This window comes from Tamandua tetradactyla, chromosome 8, assembly GCF_023851605.1.
Source record: "Tamandua tetradactyla isolate mTamTet1 chromosome 8, mTamTet1.pri, whole genome shotgun sequence".
Taxonomy (NCBI): Eukaryota; Metazoa; Chordata; class Mammalia; order Pilosa; family Myrmecophagidae; genus Tamandua; species Tamandua tetradactyla.
In genome coordinates this window covers 5,835,396-5,857,403 of record NC_135334.1, presented here as the reverse complement: position 1 = coordinate 5,857,403, position 22,008 = coordinate 5,835,396, and the positions used below count along the sequence as shown (strand labels likewise).

General features: G+C 39.3%; 1 protein-coding gene across 5 annotated transcripts in view; it reads right to left on the bottom strand.

Annotated features, from left to right (window-relative positions):
* ZBTB44 (zinc finger and BTB domain containing 44) overlaps nucleotides 1-20,787 on the bottom strand; it is a 117,356-nt gene extending 96,569 nt beyond the window's left edge. For 4 of the 5 annotated variants that reach the window (XM_077112419.1, XM_077112421.1, XM_077112422.1 and 1 more), the window contains exon 1: nucleotides 20,703-20,787. The gene's annotated coding sequence lies outside the window, so the exon portion shown is untranslated. Of the gene's footprint in view, nucleotides 1-1,377; nucleotides 9,230-20,702 lie in introns of those variants that run through there. The other variant, XM_077112420.1, reaches the window with a different exon arrangement.
* Nucleotides 20,788-22,008: the final 1,221 nt, after the last annotated feature.

The following is a 22,008-nucleotide window of genomic DNA, read 5'->3' as shown; positions in this document are numbered from 1 at the left end:
CTTCTTTTTGGCTTAGTTTGTTAGGGCTGCTATGGCACACACTACACAGGTTAGCTTAAGTTAGAGGATTTTTTGTTTTCTCATGTTTTTGGAGATTTTAAGTCCAAAATCAAGACCTCCACAGTCTGTAGTGTTTTGTTACTGGCTTGCTGCAATCTTTGGGTTTCTTTGGCTTAGATTTTTTTCTCTGTCCCATGGTGATCTACTAAATTCTCTGGCTTCTTCTAACTTCTGGCTTCTACTTCCTTGTCCACAGTTCCCCACCCCACCTATGTCCCCCTCATACTTAAGACTGCCCTTATAATGTAATTTTTTAAAGATTTCTTTCGGGTCATAAGTTCTTTTGTTTTATTAGAGGATTTCTGGGTTTAGTAGATTATCACCATGGAGATGCAGTACACCCAACTGTGGGGGTGAACTTTTGATTAGGAGATATTACAATTAGTTCGTATGAGTGAGGCATGATATTTGTCTTTTTGCTTCCAACATTTCATTCAACATACTGTCCTTAAGAGTCATTCACGTAGTTGCATGACTCACAACTTCATTCCTTCTTATAGCCACTCAGTTGTCTGTTATATGTATAAACCACAGTTCCCATATCCACTTCTCAGTATGTACCCTTAGACCACCTCCATTCATTGCAAACTGAGAACACTGCAGCCTTAAACAATAATGTTTAAAGTCCATTTGTGTTCCATTCTCAGTTTTTCCATGTATACTACTAGCAACGGGTTTGCAGGATCATATAGCAATCCTACCCCTAGTCTCTTGTAGTTACCACACTGCTTCCAGAGAGGCTGCACCACTCTGCTTCCTACAGCAGTGAATAGGTATATCTCTCTCCATATTTTCTACAGCACTTTTATCTCTCTGTTCATTTGTTTTTGTTTTTGTTTTTTTAAAGTTATAGCTGCACATCAAACAATCCAACCTAAGTAGAACAATCAATGGTCCTGCTATAATAACATAGCCATCCTTCATCACCACAATCAATACAAAGACACTTCCTTTTCTTCTGCAAAGAACCCCCTCCCCTTCTCCTGCTTACTGACAATTTTGGGATATTGCCTTTGTTACACTCAATGGAAGCATATTACAATGCTACTGCTAAGTATAAATCCTAGTTTGCACTGACTGCATTTTTTCTTGTATACCATCCCATTTTAAACACTTTGCAATGTTTACATCCATTTGTTCTCCATCATGCAAAAACATTCTTCTGTTTGTACATTTAATCATCATCACTGTCTACTCTAGGCATCATGAAGTTACATCACCTCAATCTTTATCCTTTATCTCTCCTTCTGGTGTCATACATGCCCCCAGGCCTTCTCCCTCAGCTATACACATATTCACTTCATTCAGTGTACTTACATTACTGTGCTAACATCAGATAGTATGATGCTATCCATTTTTGGGTCTTTACACTCAGTCCTCTTGCACACTCTGTACTCCTTCAGCACCAAATGCCCAATCTCTACCCTCTTTCTATCGCCTGATAACCTGTGTTAACATTAACTCTTAAGTTCACTCATTAATGTTAGTTCACATTAGTGAGACCAGACAGTATCTGTCCTTTTGTTTCTGGCCAATTTCACTCAACATAATGTCCTCAAGGTTCATCCATATAGTTAAATACTTCATGGCATTATTGTGTCTTAAACTGCATAATATTACATCGTATGTATGTAACACAGCCTGTTTAGCCACTTACCCACTGTCTCAGTCTGCCAAAGCTTCCAGAATGCAATACATCAGAGATGGATTGGCTTTTAATAAAAGGGGATTTATTTAGTTAAAAATTTATAGGTCTTCAGAGGAAAGGCAGGCAGCTTTCATCTGAGGCTCTCTGTTACATGGGAAGGCACATGGTGATGTCTATCTGGCCTTCTCTCCTGGTTTCTGGGTTCCAACAGCCTTCCCTGGAGCGATTCCTTTCTGCATCTCCAAACGTCTGGGCTGAGCTCCTTGGGCTGTGCTGCACTGAGCTCTCTTTAACCTCTCTCTTTTGAGCCTCCAGCCAATGTAATCAGCCATAGATGACTTTCACATGCTAATGATTCAAGTCCACAATAACAGAACTAGGTCAAGATGATGACTGAACCCAACTACCACATCCACTGATGGACATTTGGGCTGTTTCCGTCTCTCTGCAATCATGAATACTATCACTATAAACACTGGTGTGAAAATGTCCATTTGTGTCCATGCCTTCAGTTCCTCTGAATACATACCTCATAATGGGATTGCTAGATCATATGGCAATTCTATACTTAGCTTCTTAAGGAACTATCAAACTGCCTTTCAGAATGGTCGTACTATTCTACGTGCTCACCAACAGTGAATAAGCGTGCCTCTTTCTCTTCATCTTTTCCAGAACTTGATGTTTTCCATTTTTTTCTTAATGGCCATTCCAGTGAGTGTGAGATGATATCTCATGGTGTTTTGATTTGCATTTCCCTAGTAGCCAGTGATGTTGAGCATCTTTTTATATTCTTTTTCGCCATTTGTACTTCCTCTTTTTGAAAGTGTCTGTGTCATTTGTGCATCTTATAATTAGGTTGTCTTTTTGTTGTTATGTTGTAGAATCTCTTCATATAGTCTGGATATTAAACCCTTATCTGTTATGTGGTTTCCAAATGGGAGACAGTCTCTCCCATTATGTAGGCTACATTTTTACTTTCCTGACAGTCATATGATGCACAGAAGTGTTTAACTGTGAAAAGATCCGATTTATCTATATCCTTTTGTATTGCTTGAGCTTTGGGTGTAACGTGTAGGAAACCACCTCCTATCACAAGATTTATAAGATGTCTCCCTACATTTTCTTCTAAAAGTTTTATGGTCTTAGTTCTAATGTATATGGTTCTAAGATACGGGTTCTCTTTTCTTCTTTTGCATATGGATACCCAGTTCTCCAAGCACCACTTATTGAAGAGGCTGCTCTGTTCCAAGCATTGGCTTAACTGCCTTAACGAAGACAAATTCTCCGCAGAAGAAAGGATCTATTTCTGAACATACAATTCAATTCCATTGGTCAATATATTATCTTTATGTTAGTACCATGCTATTTTGACCACTGTAGCTTTGCAGAATGCTTCAAAGTCAGGTAGTGTGAGATCGCCATTTCATTTTTCTTTCTCAAGATATTTTTACCTATTCGGGGCACCATGCACTCACAAATAATTTTGGTAGTTGGGTTTTCTATTTCTGCAAAGTAAGTTGTTGGGATATTAACTGGTATTGCATTGATTCTATAAATCAATTTGGGTTGAACTGACATCTTAACCATACTTACTCTTCCAATGCATGAACATGGTATGCCCTTCCATTTATTTAGGCCTTCCATGACTTCTTTTAACAATTTCTTCTAGTTTTCTGTGTGTAGGTCTTTTGCGTCCTTAAATTTATTTCTAAATATTTTATTCTTTTGGTTGCTACTGTAATTGGAGGTTTTTTCTTGATTTCCTCCTCAAATTGCTCATTATTAGTGTATGGAAGCACTGCTGATTTGGGGATATTGATCTTCTACCCTGCCACTTTGCTGTACTCATATATTAGGTCTATATGCTCTGTTGTAGATTTTTCAGAATTTTCGACATATAGTATCAGATTATCTGCAAACTGTGCGAGTTTTACTTTTTCCTTTCCAATTTGGATGCCTTTTATTTATTTTCCTTGTCTAACTGCTATGGTTAGAACTTCAAGCACAATGTTGAATAACAATGAGATGGTGTGCATCCCTGTCTTGTTCCTGATTTCGGAGGGAAAGCTTTCAGTCTTTCCCCACTGAGTATGATGTTAGCTGTGGGTTTTTCATATATTTCCTTTATCATATTGAGGAAGTTCCTTTCAAATCTTATCCTTTGAATTGTTTTCATCAAGAAAGGATGTTGAATGTGGTCAAATCCTTTTCTGCATCAATCGAGATGATCATGTGGCTTTTCTGCTTTAATTTATTGATGTGGTGTATTGCAATAATTGATTTTCTTATGTTGAACCAGCCTTGCATAACTGGAATAAATTCCACTTGGTCATGGTGTAAAATTTTATAAGGTGCAGCTAGATTCCATTTGCAAGTATTGTGTTGAGGATTTCTGCATCTATTTTCATTAAAGAGACTGGTTTGTAATCTTGTCTTGCAATATCTTTGTCTGGTTTTGGTATTAAAAGTGATGTTGGCTTCATAAAATGAGTTGGGTAACTTTCCCTCTTCTTCAATTTTTTTTTGAAGAGTTTCAGCAGCACTGGTACTAATTCTTCCTTTAATGGCAGAATTCACATGTAAAGCCTCAATAATTGTGTTTATTGAGGTCATTTCTTTCTTCTGAAGTCAATGTTAGCTGTTCATGCTTTTCTAAGAAGTTGTCCCTTTCATCTATGTTGCCTAGTTTATTAGCATATAGTTGCTCATAGTAACCTTCCATTAACTCCTTCATAATTACTAGTCAGTAATTATGTCCTCTGTTTCATTTCTGTTTTCTTATTTTCATTATCTCTATTTTTTGTTAGCCACTATAGCTAAGGGTCCATCGATTTTATTGATATTCTCAAAGAACCAACTTCTGGTTTTGTTGATTTTTTCCCTATTTTTCTCAGATTCTCATTTTCATTTATTTCTGCTCCAATCTTTGTTCTTTCTTTCCTTCTTTTTGCTTTGGGGTTAGTTTGCTGGGGTTTTTTCTCTCGTTCTTCCAGATGAGCAGTTAATTTTTCTCTTCTTTTAATATAGCCATTTAGGGGAATAAATTTCCCTTTCAGCACCACTTTTGCTGTTTTGATATGCTGTGTTTTCATTTTCATTTGCCTCGAGATATTTACTGATTTCTATTGTAATTTCTCCCTTGACCCACTAGTTGTTTAAGAGTGTGTTATACATTTTTGAATTCTGGCCATCTTCCTGTTATTGATTTCCAACTTCATTCTATTATGATCTGAGAAAGTGCTTTGTACAATTGCAATCTTTAAATGTATTTAGACTTGGTTTGTGACCTAGCATATTGTCTATTCTTAAGAATGATCCAAGAGCACCTGAGAAAAATGTGTTTCTCACTGTTGTGGGGTATAATATTCTGTAAATGCCATTAAGTCTAGTTCATTTTATTGTATTATTCAAAATCTGTTTCTTTACTCATCCTCTGTCTAAATGCTCTATCCATTGATGAGAGCAGTATACTGAAGTCATCAACTATTATTGTAGAGGTGTCTACTTCTCCCTTCAGTTTTGCCTCACGTATTTTAGGGGCACTCTGGCTTGGTGCATAAATATTTATGATTATTATGTCATCTCAATTAATTGTTCATTTTATTAATACACAGTGTCCTTCTTTGTCTCTTTTAATTGTTCAACATTTGAAGTCTAATTTGTTGGATAGTATAGCAATCCCCACTCTTTTATGGTTGTTGTTTGCATGAAATATCTTTTTCCAACCTTTCACTTTCAATCTGTTTTTGTCCTTAGGTCGAAAATGAGTCTCTTGTAGACAGCATATAGATGGGTCCTCTTTTTAAATCCATTCTGCCTGTCTATGCCTTTTGATTGGGGATTATAAGCCATTAACATTTAACGTTTTTACTGTAAAGGCAGTACATTCTTCAATCATTTTGTTTTTTGGATTTTATATTCATATCTTTTTTCCCCTCTTTTCTGATAGTCTTCATTTTTACACTCTTCTCCTGACCTCTCTCTCCTGTCTTTTCCTATCTTCCTGCAATGCTCCTTTTAGTATTTTTTGTAGAGCTAGTCTCTTAAAGTGAAATAGAATAAAGAGCGAGGGTTTTAGAGTCAGTCAAGCTCAGATTGGAAACTTGGGAGATGGAGACTGACTCTGAAAAGGGATTTCTTTTATTATTTTATTTTATCTTTAAACTATTCCAAGTAGCTCATTGAAGAAATCCCCAGGCATTCTCAACTACCAGCAGAACACAGGCAAGGGTTGAGTTAAGACAGGTTTGAAGGACAAACTAATGAATCAAGTGGGGGAATAATTTCCTAAAGGCATATCTTCCCCAAGAAAAGGGGGATGGGTCTCAGCTCAAGCAGCAGCCTCCCTCAGAAAATTCAGACCACAGGGTTTGGAAAACAGAAGCAACCCAGGCCCACTTTTTACCATAGCTTCTGTCTCAACTACACCCCTGACAGGGAGAGGCTGCTGAGAATTAAAGGCACCACATTATGTTCTGTTGGTGGGAAGCTGCCCGCTGACAACAGCCACATGTTGGGCAGGATAGGAAAAGCACAGAATCTAGAGGCTTCAGAGGAAAGTCTAACAACCTGCTGTATGTCACCCTAAAGGAAATTTGACAGTTATGACACCCTCCTCCTGAGACACGGGCTGTTCGGTCTAGGAAGATCTGACTGGGGTTGACCATATCTGAGGAGACTCTCCTTACAAACTGGTGCCATAGAGGCAGTGCAAGAACTAGAAAAACAAGGGCTGAAAATTTTTGACCAGTTAAACAGTAGCTATGCTAAAGGTCTACAATAAGTTGAACTTAATTCCAACAAACAGAAACAAAACCAACCAACAATAAAACCCTAGGTAAAAGAATGAAAATGACCTCTAGAATAAACTAATTAAGGAAATCCAATGTCTAGACACCATCAAAAAAAGAATGAGTCATACTAGGAAAATCAAAGACATAGCCTAGTCAAAGGAACAAACTAACATTTCAAATATTTCAACAGACATGCAAAATCACAACAAAAATCAAATCAACGAGTTGAAGGAAGATATGGCAAGAGATGCAGGATATAAAGAAAAGAGTGGATGAACATAAAGAACTCTAGAGTTTGAAAAAACATGGCAGAACTTCTGGGAATGACAGGCACCGCAGAAGAAATGAAAAAACAATGGAGCCCTACAATAGCAGATTTGAAGAGGTAGAAAAAAGAATTAGTAAACTAGAGAACAGGGCATCTGAAATCCTTCATTCAAGAGAAAAGACAGGGAAAAGAATGAAAAAAATATGAGCAGGGTCTTAGGAATTGAATGACAACATGAAGCACATAAATGCATGTTCTGGGTGTCACAGAAGGAAAAGAAAAGACAAAAGAGACAAAAGACTAATGAAGGAAGCAACTACTGAAAATTTACCATCTCTGATGAAAGACATAAAATTACAGATCCAAGAAATGCAGCGTAACTGCTGGTTTGAAAGTGTTGTATATTCCAGAAAAGTCATGTCCTTTAATTCTGATTCAATACTGTAGGGTGGAAATACTTCTGATTAGATTGTGTCCATAGAGATATAGTGCTCCCAACTGTGGATGTGACCTCTTGATGAGATTATTTCCAGAAAAATATGGCACGCCCAACATGGGTGTGGCCTTTTGGTTAGATGACTCTGTCCATTCAGGGTGGGTCTTGATTAGGTTACTGGAGTCCTTTAAAAGGTGAAACATTTTAAAGAAACCTCAGATGCAGAGGCTTGGAGAATAGGTGCTTCAGAGCTGATAGATATACAGATGCTTGGAGATGTTTGGGGTGTGAGAGAGAAAGCAGGTCCCCAGACATGGGCAAAGCCCAGCAGTTGTCACCATGTGCCTTTCCATGAGATGCTAAGCAAGCCAGAACCCAGGATTGTGTCCTTGAGGAACTAAGTGAAGGCCCACAGAAGCCAAGTGAGGAACCCCACAGTAAACAGAGGCTGAAAACAACAGAGCCAAGGAGCAATGAATGAGCAGATGCCAGCCACATGCTTTCCCAGCTGACAGATGTGTTCCAGATGGCATCAGCCTTTCTTAAGTGAAGGTAACCCCTTGTTGGTGCATTCATTTAGACATTTTCAAGGCCTCAGAAGTGTCAAGTTGTAAGTTATTAAATTCCTTTTTTAAAAGCCATTTCCCTTATGGTATATTGCATTCTGGCAGCTTGACAAAGTAATAAAGTTCCCGAAACAGAATAGATCCAAACAGACCTACTCCAAGACACTTACTAATTAGATTCTCAAATGTCAAAGCCAAAGACAGAATTCTGAAGACATCAAGAGAAAAGCAATCCACTGCATAGGGAAGCTCAATAAGAGAATGTGTACATTTCTCAGCAGAAACCATGGAGGTGAGAAGGCAGTGATATATTTAAGATTCAGAAAGAAAAAAACTGCCAACCATTAGTTCTACACCTAGCAAAGCTGTCTTTCAAAAATTGGAGGGGGGCGTTAAAAATATTTTCTGAGAGTTATATAAAGAATTTGAGAAATAGTGATTTTTGAAGACAAGGCAATTGAAACCAGTCAGGCTGAGGTGTTGAAAAAAAAAAAAAGAATTATAAAGTGAAAGTAGCCTAAGAGACCTCTGAGGCACCATTACACATAGCGAAATATGCACTATGGAGTCCCAGAGGAGAAAAAAAGTGAAAAGGGCAGAAGAAATATTCAAAGAAATAAAGACAGAAAAATTTTCCAAATACAGCAAAAGACACTGAGTTTGCACATTCAAGAAGCCCAGAGAACACCAATGATGGTAAACTTGAAAAAAAACAAATACATTTCATCCCATGCTGACTGTGGAGACCATGGGCCCAGCCCTTACTTCCTCCTCCACTTATACTGAGAATAAGTTATTGCATGTAGCCACCTACAATGACTGGAACAAAAGTGAAAAGTCATCAGATTCCTCTGGGGGAGGGGGGAAGAATGTACAAGCAAAGCATTAAAACTCCCCTCCCTTGATCACCACTGATAACAAACCTCCAGATTCCTGTGTCAGGCGACCCTACTGAAACTCTGTTGTCACACCCTTGTCTTAAACCCTTATAAACTGTCCCATGCACTCCCTACCCTCTGCAGAACCCTGACTTTCCCTACTGGCCACCACCAGGAAGAGTCTTCTTCTGTTTGTGAGTTTCAGTAAAATTTATTTCTAACTCTCTGCCTAGCATATTCTTTGATCTTAGGGCTGTGCCAACCTGAACTCTTTAAAAGCTGGGCTGGAACAATGATTAAGCTGTCCAATGCAAAGGGCAAGGGGAGAGTTCTGAAAGTTGAAAGAGAAAAATGTGTTATGTAAAATGGAGTTCTAAAAGAGACCTCTATGGTTTCTTTCCAGAAACCACAGAGGCAAGAAGGTATTGGGTGAAATACTTAAAGTGCTGAAAGAAAACTACTGCCAACCAAGAATTTTATATCTGGCAAGATTTGCTTTCAAAAATGAGGGGGAGGTTAATATATTCCCAGAGGCAGATCATCACCACTAGACCTGTCCTACAAGAAATGTTAAAAAGGAGTTCTTGGAATGATTTCTAATTGTTTTGTTAATTCTTTTTTTAATTAATAAAAAAAAATAAAAAAAAAAAAAATAAAAAAAAATAAAAAAAAAAAAAAGGAGTTCTTCACACTGAAAGGACACTAGATAGTTCTTCAAAGTGGCATAAAGAAATAAAGACCTGCACTAAAGGTAACCATTTGGGTAATTATAAATTCAAGTAATATAGTCTTATATTTCTCAGTACATAACTCCACTTCCTAGTTCCTAAGGGTATTAAATGCAAATGCATAGAAAGTACTGTTCAATTTATGGTTTTGGACATACAACGTACAATGATAGATTTGTAACAAGTACCAAAAAAGTGGCAGAACAGAGAGAACTAGGAATAGTGTATATGTATGCTATTGATGTCACAGAGGGAAATAGGAATGGTGCACGTATATGCTACTGAAGTCAAACTGGTATCAAATCAAATCAGACTGTTATATATTTGGGATGTTAAATATTAACACCATGGTAACCACAAGGAAAATAAATGAAAAATATATTCAGATAGAAATGAGATACGCTCAATATGGTATGATACAAAAATCAAATAAATATAAGGTAGGCATTAACAGAAGAGAGGGACAATAAAGATATGACTTACACAGATTAAACAGTAAAATGGGAGAAGAAAGTCCTGCATTATTAGTCGTGGTGTTACATGTAAATGCATTAAATTCTATGGTCAAAAGGTAAAGATGTGCAGGATGGATAAAAAAGCATGACCAAATGATATCTTGTCTATGAGCAACTCACCTTAAATTCAAAGGGATAAGTAGGCTGAACGTAAAGGATGGGAAAATAATATTCCAAGTGGTAACCAAAAGAAAGCTGGGATAGCTGTACTAATATCAGATAAAATAGACTTTAAGACAAAAATAGTAACAAGAGACAAAGATGGGTATCATATACTAATAAAGGAGTCAATTCAACAAGAATACCTAACAATTATAAATATATATGCACCTAACAGCAGAGCCCCAAAATATACGAAGTAAATGCTAACAGATTTGAAGAGAGAAATTGATGGTTCTACATTAGAAATAGGAGACTTTAATATGATAGAACATCCAAACATAATATCAATAAGGAAATAAGTGACTTGAGCAATATTTCAAACCAACTAAACCTAACAGACACATATAGAACACTTAACCCAACAAGACATTCTTCTCAAGTGTGCCTGGGTCAATCTAGACAAACTATATCTTATATTACAAAATAAGTCTCAATAAATTCAGAAACATTGAAGTCATACAATGTATCTTCTTTGAACATAATGGAATGAAGCCAGAAATCAATAACAGGGAGAAATGGAAAACTTACAAATATGCGGAAATTAAACCACCAATGAACTAAAGAGGAAATTACAAGGAAAACTAGGAAATATATTGAGGGAAATAAAAAATAAAATACAACATACCAAAACTTATGGAATGCAACAAAGGCAGTGCTGCAAGAGAAATCTGGAGCTGTAAATGCTTATGTTAAAAAAAGAAGACTTCAAATCAGAGACCTAAACTCAAAACTGGAAGAATTAGAAAAAGAAGTAAAAATTAAACCCAAACTGAGCAGAAGGAAGGAAACAGGGAAATGAAGTAGACAATTAAAAAAAAAAAAAAAAGAGAGAATCAACAAAACCAATCTTACAGATCTTTTCAAAGACCAATAAAATTACATTTAGATAGACCAACAAGAAAAGAAGAGGGGACACAAAAGACTAAAATCACAAAGGAAAATGGGGACACTACTACCCACTCCAGTGAAATAAAATGTATCAAAAGAGAATACTATGAACAAATATGCCAATCTAGATGAAATGAAGAAACTTCTAGAAAGACACAAACTACCTACATTCGCTCAAGAAGAAACAGAAGAACTCAACAAACCAATAACTAGTAGAGATTGAATCAATAATCAAAAACCTCCCAACATATATACCTAGAAGTGGAACTGCTGGGTCATATGGTAATTCTATGGTTACCTTTCTGAGGAACCACCAAATTGTTTTCCACGGTGGCTGTACCATTTTATATTATCAGCAACAATGTGTAAGGTTTCCTATTTTTGACTTGTTCTTCCTGTTTTTTTAAACAACAGCCATTCTAGTGGGTGTGAAATGGTATCTAGTTTGGTTTTGATTCATATTTTCCTAATGGTTAATGATGTTTCGGTGGTTTGAAGCTGTTATGTACCCCAGAAAAAGCCTTGTTCTTTTAATCCTTTCCTGTGGGTACAGACGTGGGACCTTTCGGTTCAGATATTTCAACAGAGATGTGACCTGTTCCACTCGTAGGTCTTAATCCTTCTACTAGATAGAATTCTTTAAAAGAGAAGAATTTAAGAGCAGCTCATAAAGAAAAGCTGAGAGACACCCAGAGAAGCTGAAAGAGGGAGCCACTGAAGCCAGACAGAAGCTGAAAGCAATGAAACCCAAGAGTGCAGGACCAGCAGATGTCGCCATGTGCCTTCCCATGTGACAAAGACGTCCAAGATGCATCATCCTATTGATGCCTTAATTTGGACATCCTCATGGTCTCAGAACTGCAAATTTGTGACCTAATAAATCTCCATTGTGAAAAGCAAAAAACAAACAAGCAAACAAACAAAATCTCCCAACAAAAAAGCTCAGGACCAGATGGCTTCACAGGGGAATTCTACCAAACATTCCAAGAAAAATAACAGCAATCCTGTTCAAACTTTTCCAAAAAAACGGAAGAAGAGTGCTGGTTTAGAATTGTTATGTACCCCAGAGAAGCCATGTCCTTTTTCCTGATCTAATCTTGTAGGGGCAGCCATGTTTCTTTTAATCCTGATTCGATACTGTGGGGTGAAAACTGATTGAACTGCTTCCATGGAGATGTGACACACCAGCCGTGGGTAAGACCTTTTGATTAGATTATTTCAATGGAGATGTGACAACCCAATTTTGGGAGTAGCCTTTTGATTAAATGGAGATGTGACTCCACCCATTCATGGTGGGTCCTGGTTAGTTTCCAAGAGTCCTTTAAAAGGGGAAACATTTTGGAGAAACCTCAGATGCAGACCGTTGGACAGCAGTTGCTTCAGAGTCATCTTGAGACCCAGATGTTTGGAGATGCAGAAAGAAAATACCCCCGCCAGGGAACCTGTTTGAAATCAGAGACCAAAGGACCAGCTGATGCCAGCCAAGCGCCTTTCCTGCTGACAGGTGTTCCAGACCAATTATCCTTTCTTGAGTCATGGTATCTTTCCCTAGATGCCTTAGTTTGGGCATGTTTATGGCCTTAAAACTCTAAACTTGTAACTTAATAAATTCCCTTTTTTAATTCCATTCCATTTCTGGTATATTGCATTCCAGCAGCTTTAGCAAACTAAAACATAGAGGGAACACTCCCTAACTCATTCTACAAAGCCCCAATCACCCGCATACCAAAGCCAGATAGAGACACTACAAGAAAAGAAAAATAGACCAATATCTCTTATGAATACAGATGTAGCAAACCAAATCTAACCACATATTAAAATAATTATACATCATGATCAAGTGGGATTTATACCTGGTTTGCAAGGGTGGCTCAATGTAAGAAAATCAATTAATGTTCTACAGCCACTTTAATACAATGAAGGAAAAAAACACATAATCATCTCAATTGATGTGGAAAAGACATTCGAAAAAATCCAGCATTCTTTCTTAATAAAAACACTTAGAACACTAGGAATAAAAGGAAACTTCCTCAACATGATAAAGGCATATATGAAAAGCCCCCAGCTTACATCCTACTTAGTGGTGAAAGAACGAAAACGTTCCCTCTAAGATCAGAAACATAATAAGGATGCCCACTGTTACCAATATTAGTCAATACTGTACTAGAAGTTCTTGCCTGAGCAATTAGGCAAGAAAACAAAATGAAAGGCATCCAAATTGGAAAGGACGAAGTAAAATTCTCCCTATTTGCAGATAAAATAATACAATACACAGAAAATCCTGAAAAATTCACAAGATAAATGAATTCTGCAAAGTGTCAGCATACAAGACTGTTCGGGTTTGTTAAATGCTGCTGAAATGCAATTACCAGAAACAGAATGGCTTTTAAAAAGAAAATATACAAAAACATGCAAAATCAACTGTACATGGATCAAAGACCTAAATATAAAAGCAAGAACCATCTTCAGAACCTTGTGTTAGGCAATGGTTTCTTAGACTTTACAGCCAAAGCACAATCAACAAAAGAAAAAAAAAAAATAGGTAAAAGAGACGTCATTAAAATTAAAAGCTTTTGTGCCTTACAGAACTTTATCATAAAAGTAAAATGACAACCTAAACAACGGGAGAAAATATCCTCCAGCTCCACAACAAAAAGACAAACAACCCAATTACAAAATAGGCAAAAGACTGGACTAGATATTTCTCCAAAGAAGATATACAAATGGCAAAAGAGCACATGAAAAGATGCTCAATATCATCAGCCATTAACGAAATGCAAATCAAAAGCACAAAGGATATCATTTCACACCCACTAGAATGGCTGCTATTAAAAAAACCAAACAGAAAATTACAAGTGTGGGGGGGATGTGGAGAAAGAGGAACACTCATTTATTGCTGGTAGGAATTTACAATTGTGCAGCCACTGTGGAAGACAGTTTGGCAGTTCCACAGAAGGTTAAGCACAGAATTACCACATGATCTGACTATTGCACTCCTAGATATATATCCATGAGCACTGAAAGCAGGGACTCAAACAGATATTTGCACACTGATGTTCATAGCTGCAATATTCACAACTACCAAAACATGGAAACGACCCAACCGCATATCAACAGATGACTGATAAGCAAAATGTGGTATTTACATACAATGGGATATCATTTGGCTGTAAAAAGGAATGAAGTTCTGATACACGCGACAACATGGATAAACCATGAAGACATCATGTTAAGTGAAATAAGCCAGAGACAAAAGGTCAAATATTGTATGATCTCACAGATATGAAATGATTAGAATAAGCAAACTCATAGTGAGAAATAAAATACCAGTTACCAGGGGATGGGCTGGGAGCAGGGAATAGGGAGTAAAGGTTTAAAATGTAGAGTTTCTATTTGGATGATGGTGATGGTGGCAGAACATTGTGAATGTAATTAACAACACAATTATATATTTCTAGTTAAAAGGGGAACTTTAATGTTATATATATGTCATTAGAATAAAAACAGAAAAAGGAAAATACATGAAACTGCACAACACAGGGTTAACTTAGGGTTAAACCCTAAGTTAAACCATGTACTTCAGTTATAGTACAATTATAAAAATGTGCTTTTATAAATTGTGACAAATGTATCACACCAGTGCAAGGTGTTAATAAGAGGGTAGTATATGGGAATCCTGTATTTTATGCATGATTGTTCTGTAAACCTATAACTTCTCTAATTAAAAAAAAAATCAGGAAAAAAATACTTTAAAAATTAGTAAGTCTGAAACTCACGCTTTATTTTGATTGGGCCAAAGAATATCCTAATTTTAGCAGTTTAATAGCATAAATAAATTAACAATGTGCAACACTGATGCTTGCTTGTCAAGAGTAGGTGAGGATTAGATACTCAACGAGTTAAGATCTGAGTAAAAGAAAATAATTTTGAAAAGGAATTTTCTAAAGTTGTTTTGGAAGGTGAGAGGTAAAGAGTTCCACAACCAAATGATTCCAGAAATTCAGGTTTGGTTACTTGCCACCCCAAGACGTTTGTAGTTATGTTGAACACATCAAAAACTATTAAACCCAGTTAATATCAGATCACTTCAACATAAAGAAACATTCACCATTTAATACTTTTCAAAGGATAGCAATATCTTGAAGTAACAATACTGAGACTGCAAACAGATTGGGTATCAAGCATTTGTAATTTTCACATTTCTGTGAGGTGTACAAGACAACTATTAAAATGGAAGAGTATTCCATGTGGAAATAAGGAAGATCTCCAAGAAGAGGGAGGCATTACTAGAACCTTTATCCCCCAATTTTCATTCTTGTAAAACAAAGCAATACCACCACATCCAAAACAAGGCTTTTTCCTTCAGGTCCAGTTATATACAAATGCCCTGGTCATGATCAACTTTGGCAACCACACTAACAATGTTTAGTGAAGAAACTAATGTAATATTCACTGTGGCCTTCAAGCAAGAATGTAATATTAATCCAATGAATCTTCATATTTTTAAAGGCACATATACTATTTTAGATCCTATGACTAAGAAGCTAAAGATTTTCAGTTCATTGCCTAAAATGGGGTAAAGTATTTCTAATATGCACAGCAAAAAAAAAAATGAATGTGGCTTAGCTCAACAGGAGACAGATTTCAAACAACCATCCTGAGGAGTATTCAAGCTATCTGTTTCAGTCATGAATGTTGTGGCATTTAAAATAAAAACACCCCATAAAGTTTACGTAAAGAATATACTCAACAGCAGTCTACAAAATGTTAGGAAACCACAGAGAAAAAGAAAACTGTATTTGTTAGATGTAATATCTAAAGGATTAAAAAAAAAAGTTATAGCTGGAAGGAGTCTCCTAAGAAAACCCCTTTACAATAATAATCTTTGATGCTTGACCATTTTCAGTTTCAAAGAGTTTATCCTTCCCAAGGTTAAGATGACTTAGTAAAAGTTCAAGAGGATCACTGTAGACATGGAGAATATAGCATGTTATTGGTTTTTATATAGCTGTCAATGACTTGTTAAATTTAATTGTGGAGTGTGGCAGAGCAGTTAAAAGCTAACTCTGAAGACAGACTTGAGTTTGAAACCTGGGTCTGGCACTTACTAGCTGTGTCACCCCAGGCAAGACATTTAGCACTGTAAATATGAGTCTCCTCACTTGAAAAATATGATAATAATCATATGATAGGGTTCACGTGATACTTAAATGAGATGATGAATACAATGTTTAGCACAGTGCTAGCTTGAAGAAAAGGCTCAAAAATCTTAGCAATGATCAACAATGTACTAAGCCAGTCCGTTTACTTGAACATGCTAAAGAAACTTTAGAAAAGCATTTCTCTCAGCACTGAATGTGTTCTCATCATCTGGGTAGTCTATTTTACTGGGATTAAAGACAGAAGGAGGGCAAATGGGTCCAAAGCACCTACACTCTCCATCTTCCCACTCTACTACAGGAGGAAAACAAATGCTCCCCTTATTACCAAAAGTAGTGGCCGTAAACAGAGGAGAACAAACTGTGGGTCTATCTTTTACTTTCTCAGCATCTGGTTGATAGGGTGCTGATAAATTACCTCTTTATGCTCCTCCTACTTTAGACAACCATTGCTCCCTCTTAAAACCTAACTTGAACAAGATATTTAAGACCACACAACTATGAATTCCCATCAAAGTATATCCAATACAAATGTGTTGTCTTCACTAATGATATGCCCAAATGCCTTTGGTAGCCGGCATATGTACACCGGTTTTGTCACGTGGCCTATAAGGAGATAGAGCCATGAAACCTTTACCAACTATCTGTTTCTTCAAAGACATGATTTTCAAGTAAAAGCTAAAGCTCTAGTTTTAAAGTAGTTTGTTATTTTAAAATATGACATGCAGAAGCAAGCTTGAAATCTATTTCTCTGCTAAACTCTAAAAATTACTGTTTTCTTTGCCAGAAGAATCAGAATCCAGTAACAAAATTTAAAAGTACCCCTACATCACACCAAGTGACACATCTTGTCCACTGCTAATCATTTTGTACTTAAGAGACATAAGAACATAACAGACATTAAAAGGAGTATGGAAAAGGTAAAGAATGCTTAATTTTAAAAAACTAATTTGGTTGAGACTTCTTTAAGCATACTTTTAAAACATTTTTCTTACTTTCCATCATGTATACATTTATTTTCAAAAACAAAGTTTAAAAAAAGACCTAAAAAAAAATGAAACCAATGAACCTGTGTATCAAATTGGTAATAAAACCAAGAGAGAAGCATTTCAAGTGACTTGTGAACATAGTACTCTGATTATACATCCTTCCTGGAATACATTCAAAAGATCCAAATAAATGCAAAGAAATCAAACTCCACTCTATTTCTGTTTCACAGCAGTAAAAGGGCATTATAATTTTGAAATAGTATCATGCAGACAGGATAAAGCAAATAAGTATGTTAATTTTTATTAGGTATCAAGATTTTCACTTACAACAAAAGATACACATATGAATCAAAGAAGAAAAAAACTACCATGTCCAATTTGATTTGGCTATATCACTATGAACTCATGATTAAACAAAGAAAAAAACATCTAGTTCTCTCCTCAGAAAGGGCCTAGAAGCCAGGACACTAGCAGCAATGAATACGCTAAACATTCAGTGTGTGATTTCTATATACCTTTTTCTCACTAAAAAGAACCAGGACTCCTTGGATAAACAGTCCATCCCATATCAGGTGCAAAGAAAGTACAAGGCAAGCCTGGGACACTTTGTGCCAGAAAGCACTGCAAAGCTGATGGAGAGTAGAGAAGTGGACATGTGCTAGCCTAAAAGGGTTCTTCCAGCAAAATTAGGTGCAATTTAATCATCAAAAAGAACCAAGACTGCAAATGGCTATAAAACAATTAATAAAGAAATTAAAATCCTTGTGTCTACAGTGTTAGGCCTGGAGGACAGGACCCCTTCCCCTATAACATGACCTACCCCTGGCAAATATTTCAGAAAGCCTCTCTCACCCCGATTCACACCAGCCCGCATCTCCTTCACCCTCCAGCAGTCGCCCTCTTGCGATAACCTCACATTACTCAACCTCCACCCTCTGGCATATTCATTCTTGCAGTAAACTCTCCTTACTCAATATCCACCCTCCGACATTTACAACCTTGCATGCCTAAAGCAGCGCTTAAATTTTAAGCTTTACCAGTGGAAAGCTGACAACTCCAAACTTAGCCCCCTGTTTCTGAAAACTAGCCAATAAGAACCTGCCTAACCTTTGCCCCAACACCCTAACCCCAACCCATGAAAACCCTATCTCCTGACACCTCCGGGGCAGCTGTTTCTCTCTTGAAACGCTGCCACTGCCCACTGCCCACTGCCCACTGCCTCGGCGGCCCTGTTTCTTCTGAAATAAAGCCTCTGCCTGAATTCCTTTGTTCCCAACTTATTTCTGGCGAGTTTGCCTTTCACATAGTGATATGAACACCCCCCGCCCCCTCCACCAAAAAAAATTTTTGTTTGCCACCATCAGAGGTTGACTATTACCCTGGTCTTGACTCTGAATTTTGATGATGAAAGGGAAGAAGTTAAACATTTAACCTGCATTTCAGGAAGACCTTTAGTATATGCCCAGGTATTGAAGGAAAGGAGAAAAGAAAATTCTCCTACAGAGAATCTCCAATAAAATAACTGAGGGTACTCAAATCATTGAACAAAAGGTAGCTATAAACGGATTATGGGCTTGGTGTCATTATTACACACTAATCACACCAGGGTGATTAGATAATGGAGATATCTGGCAGTCACCACTTCAATAAAGACAGATGAAATCACGTAATGCAAAGTAAATAGCATCACCTATAAAAATTCTTGCCCCCAAAAAGTTTACTTCAAGCTAATCAAGTCTTCGTTGATTAACTTCCAGCTAACACAAATTCAGAGGATAAAGGAAAAAGTTAAGTGATACTATGAGGAAATAATTCTAGAACGTGGGAATGCCACAATATTCAAAAGTCAACTGCTTTGATCTCAGATGTCCGAGAAGGAAAAACAAAACAAAACAAAAACTCAACAGTGGGGAGTGAGTATGTTCTTTTTAAAAAGAGACCAGATACAGCGCATGAATTTCAACTGAATCCAGCCAGGAGACAAACTTTTTGCTATGAGGAAATTTGGATAGGGATTGGAATCTTAATGTTGATAGATGTGGTAATGATACTGGGGTCAGAGAACATCTTTACTTTTTGGAAATGCATGCTGAAATATAAGTGTCATGATGTTTGCAACTTACTTTCAAATGGTTACACACACAGAAGAAGGGGGGAACAATGCAGCAAAAACGGTACTCCTCAATGTTGATGGTGGGTAATAATTGCATGTTTTTTCCTGCCTTCGTACAGCTGAAAATTTTCATAATAAACTTAAAAACATTCTAACTCTATTAGGAGATACCTGTAACTCCTATTAGGAGATACAGTAGAAAGTGCACCTATCTACACTGAAATTATTTCTGGGTTTAAATTTCATCTCTTTCACTTATTAGTTGTGTGGCCTAAAACAAGTTACTTAACATCACTGTTTTTGTCTCATCTATAAAATGTAATACCTTCTTCATTAGCTTGCTCTGAGAAATAAGATTCCATAGTAAAATGCCTAGCACAACGTTGCATACAAGTAAACAATTTCCATAATGACTGCAATCATCATAAACTACAAGAATAAAGGAAAACATTCCTTTCATTATTTTCACATTCCAAGATAAAGAAACCACATTTAAGGTAAAATTAAGTACTGGGCGGTCCAAGTGGCTCAGCAGGCAGAATTCTCGCCTGCCACACCGCAGACCCCGGGTTCGATTCCCGGTGCCTCAGCCCATGTTAAGAAAAAAAAAAAAGTAGTATTAAACCACCGGAAGTTAAAGTAAAATAATACGGGATATGAAGATTCATATAACTTTTTTAAATCTCAGAATTTCAACTGATACCCTAGACAAAAAGGAAAATTATAAAACTCGTCACCTACATAAAGTATTTGCTTCAAATTGTGTAGTTTGCTTTTGGTAGTAGCCTACATACGAAGAAAACACTAAGAAAAGTGAAGTTAAAGAATGTTTTCCTGACTCCAACGCACATCTACGCCCTTGTTGAAAAATTTTAAGTCGCTGTCTTCATTGAATAGATCCATTCCAATAAAGTACACATTTATTGGGTTTTCGACTAAATTTGGATTAAATTCCGGTGAGTTCATAGAACTCACACGGATGCAATTTCATCATTTCTAACGTTACTTGTCACTTCACGAAACGCAGGAAACCCCTTGCTCTGGTTAGGCCGGCAGTAAAATGACTAGATGGAGGATGATCTTCAGGTACAGCAGGAAAAAAAGGTGTGATTAAAACAAACAAACAACAACAAAAAAGTGCCAGCCTCTTTCCAATACCAGACAAGGAGCGTGGCAGAGTGGGGGTGGGGGGAGTCGGGTCAAGGGCTCCCACCTAAAAATCCCCCCAGGTGAGCGGCGGTAACCTTTGGATCAGGGTGCGCAGACTGAAGATCGGGATAATTTCCCCCGAACCGCGTGGGCTAAGACCAGTTTCCTGCCTCAAGGGTTAGAGGCCATCGTGGAGAGTCTCTGTGTGCGCGTGGAGGGGGGGGGGGGGTGACAGACAAGGCTCCCCGGTCCCTACAGCGCCCGCGCAGTGTCAGCCCTGCCGAGGGCGCGCCCGAGGGACCGAGCGCCGAGAGAGGCCGGCCATCCGCGCTCGCCTGCCCTCCCGTTACCTGCGGCGGCGGTGCCAGGCCCGGAGGCCTACTGCTGCTGCTCCTCCTCCCGCCAGGCCCGGGCGGCGGCGGCGGCCCGGGGGAGGGCGGGGCGCGCGGCTGGCTCCTGGTCCCCCCCGGGGGCCGAGGCCCTATCTCGGGCCGCCGCGCCGAGGCCCGTGCGCGGCCTGGTGCTGGGGCATGGCGGCGGGGACGCCCAGCGCGTCCCCGCGGGGAGTGCGCGCGGCGGAGGGTGGCCGCGCAGCCCCGGCGGCCGGCGGGCCCAAGGGGCGGAGCGAGGGCCCAGGGGGCCGCGACCGGCGGCCGTGGGGGCGGGTGGCCGCAGGGAGCGCGGCGACGGCTCGCGTGGTCCCGGCGGGGCGGGGTGGGGAGGGGGGGAGGGGAGAGAGGGGAGGGGAGGGGAGGTTGGGGAGGGGGAGCCGCCGCCGCTCGTGCGGGCCCTGCGCCGCCGCTGCTACCGCCCGGCTCCCTCCAGCCGGCTTGGGGGGCACTTTGTTTGTGTCCCACAATGCTGTGCGCCGGCGGCGGGGCTGGCTGGAGGGGCGGGGCGGGGCGGCCGCACGGACTTATCGCGCAGGCGCAGAAGGGCTGCCTGTCAGGCCTCGCTGGCGGAGCCGGGACGCGGGCGGTGTGTTTGCCCGGGTGCGCGCGCACATGGGTTTCCACGTGCCGTAGGAGCGCCCCCCAACTCGTCCCGCCTCCGCTCAATTTGCTTTCCACTTGGTAAGATCCGCCTTTTTCGGCGTTCTGCACGCAGCTCGCACTTCTTCCCTATGAATTAAGCAAAGAAAGGCCGGTTTCTTCCAGTGGTTTTTGCTGCGGGGCTGAACCCGGAACAGCACAGCCCGGACCCACCGGGGAGGTCAAGCCTCTCCTAGGGAAACGCTGCCGTGCAGAGGCGACCCCGCAGCCGGGAGAGGGGTCCGAGAACTGGCTTGCCCCCATGCCTTCCGCCACCGCGCCTCATCCTCAGATGACACCGGCACTTTATTTGCTGGGCACCCCAAAGTGGCGGTACTGCTTGGGGAGGACTCGGGGAGCGTGTACCATGTTCAGACTCCCCAGTCCCTGGATCCGAACTTTCCCCCATCTGGCCGGCCCCTCCGGGCCAGGACCCGACGATGAAAAGGACCGTCCCGGCTGCCCCGCCGAGACGCCCAGGGGGAGGGCGCCTGCCCGGACCCTCGAGGCAGTGCGAGGGTGGGATCCTGGTAGCCAGACGCGCCCCGGGCTGTCTTCATTTGCATCTTTTGTTTTCCCCAGCTTCCAGCCTTTAAACAGAAAGATTTCTCTCTCAAGTGCTTTG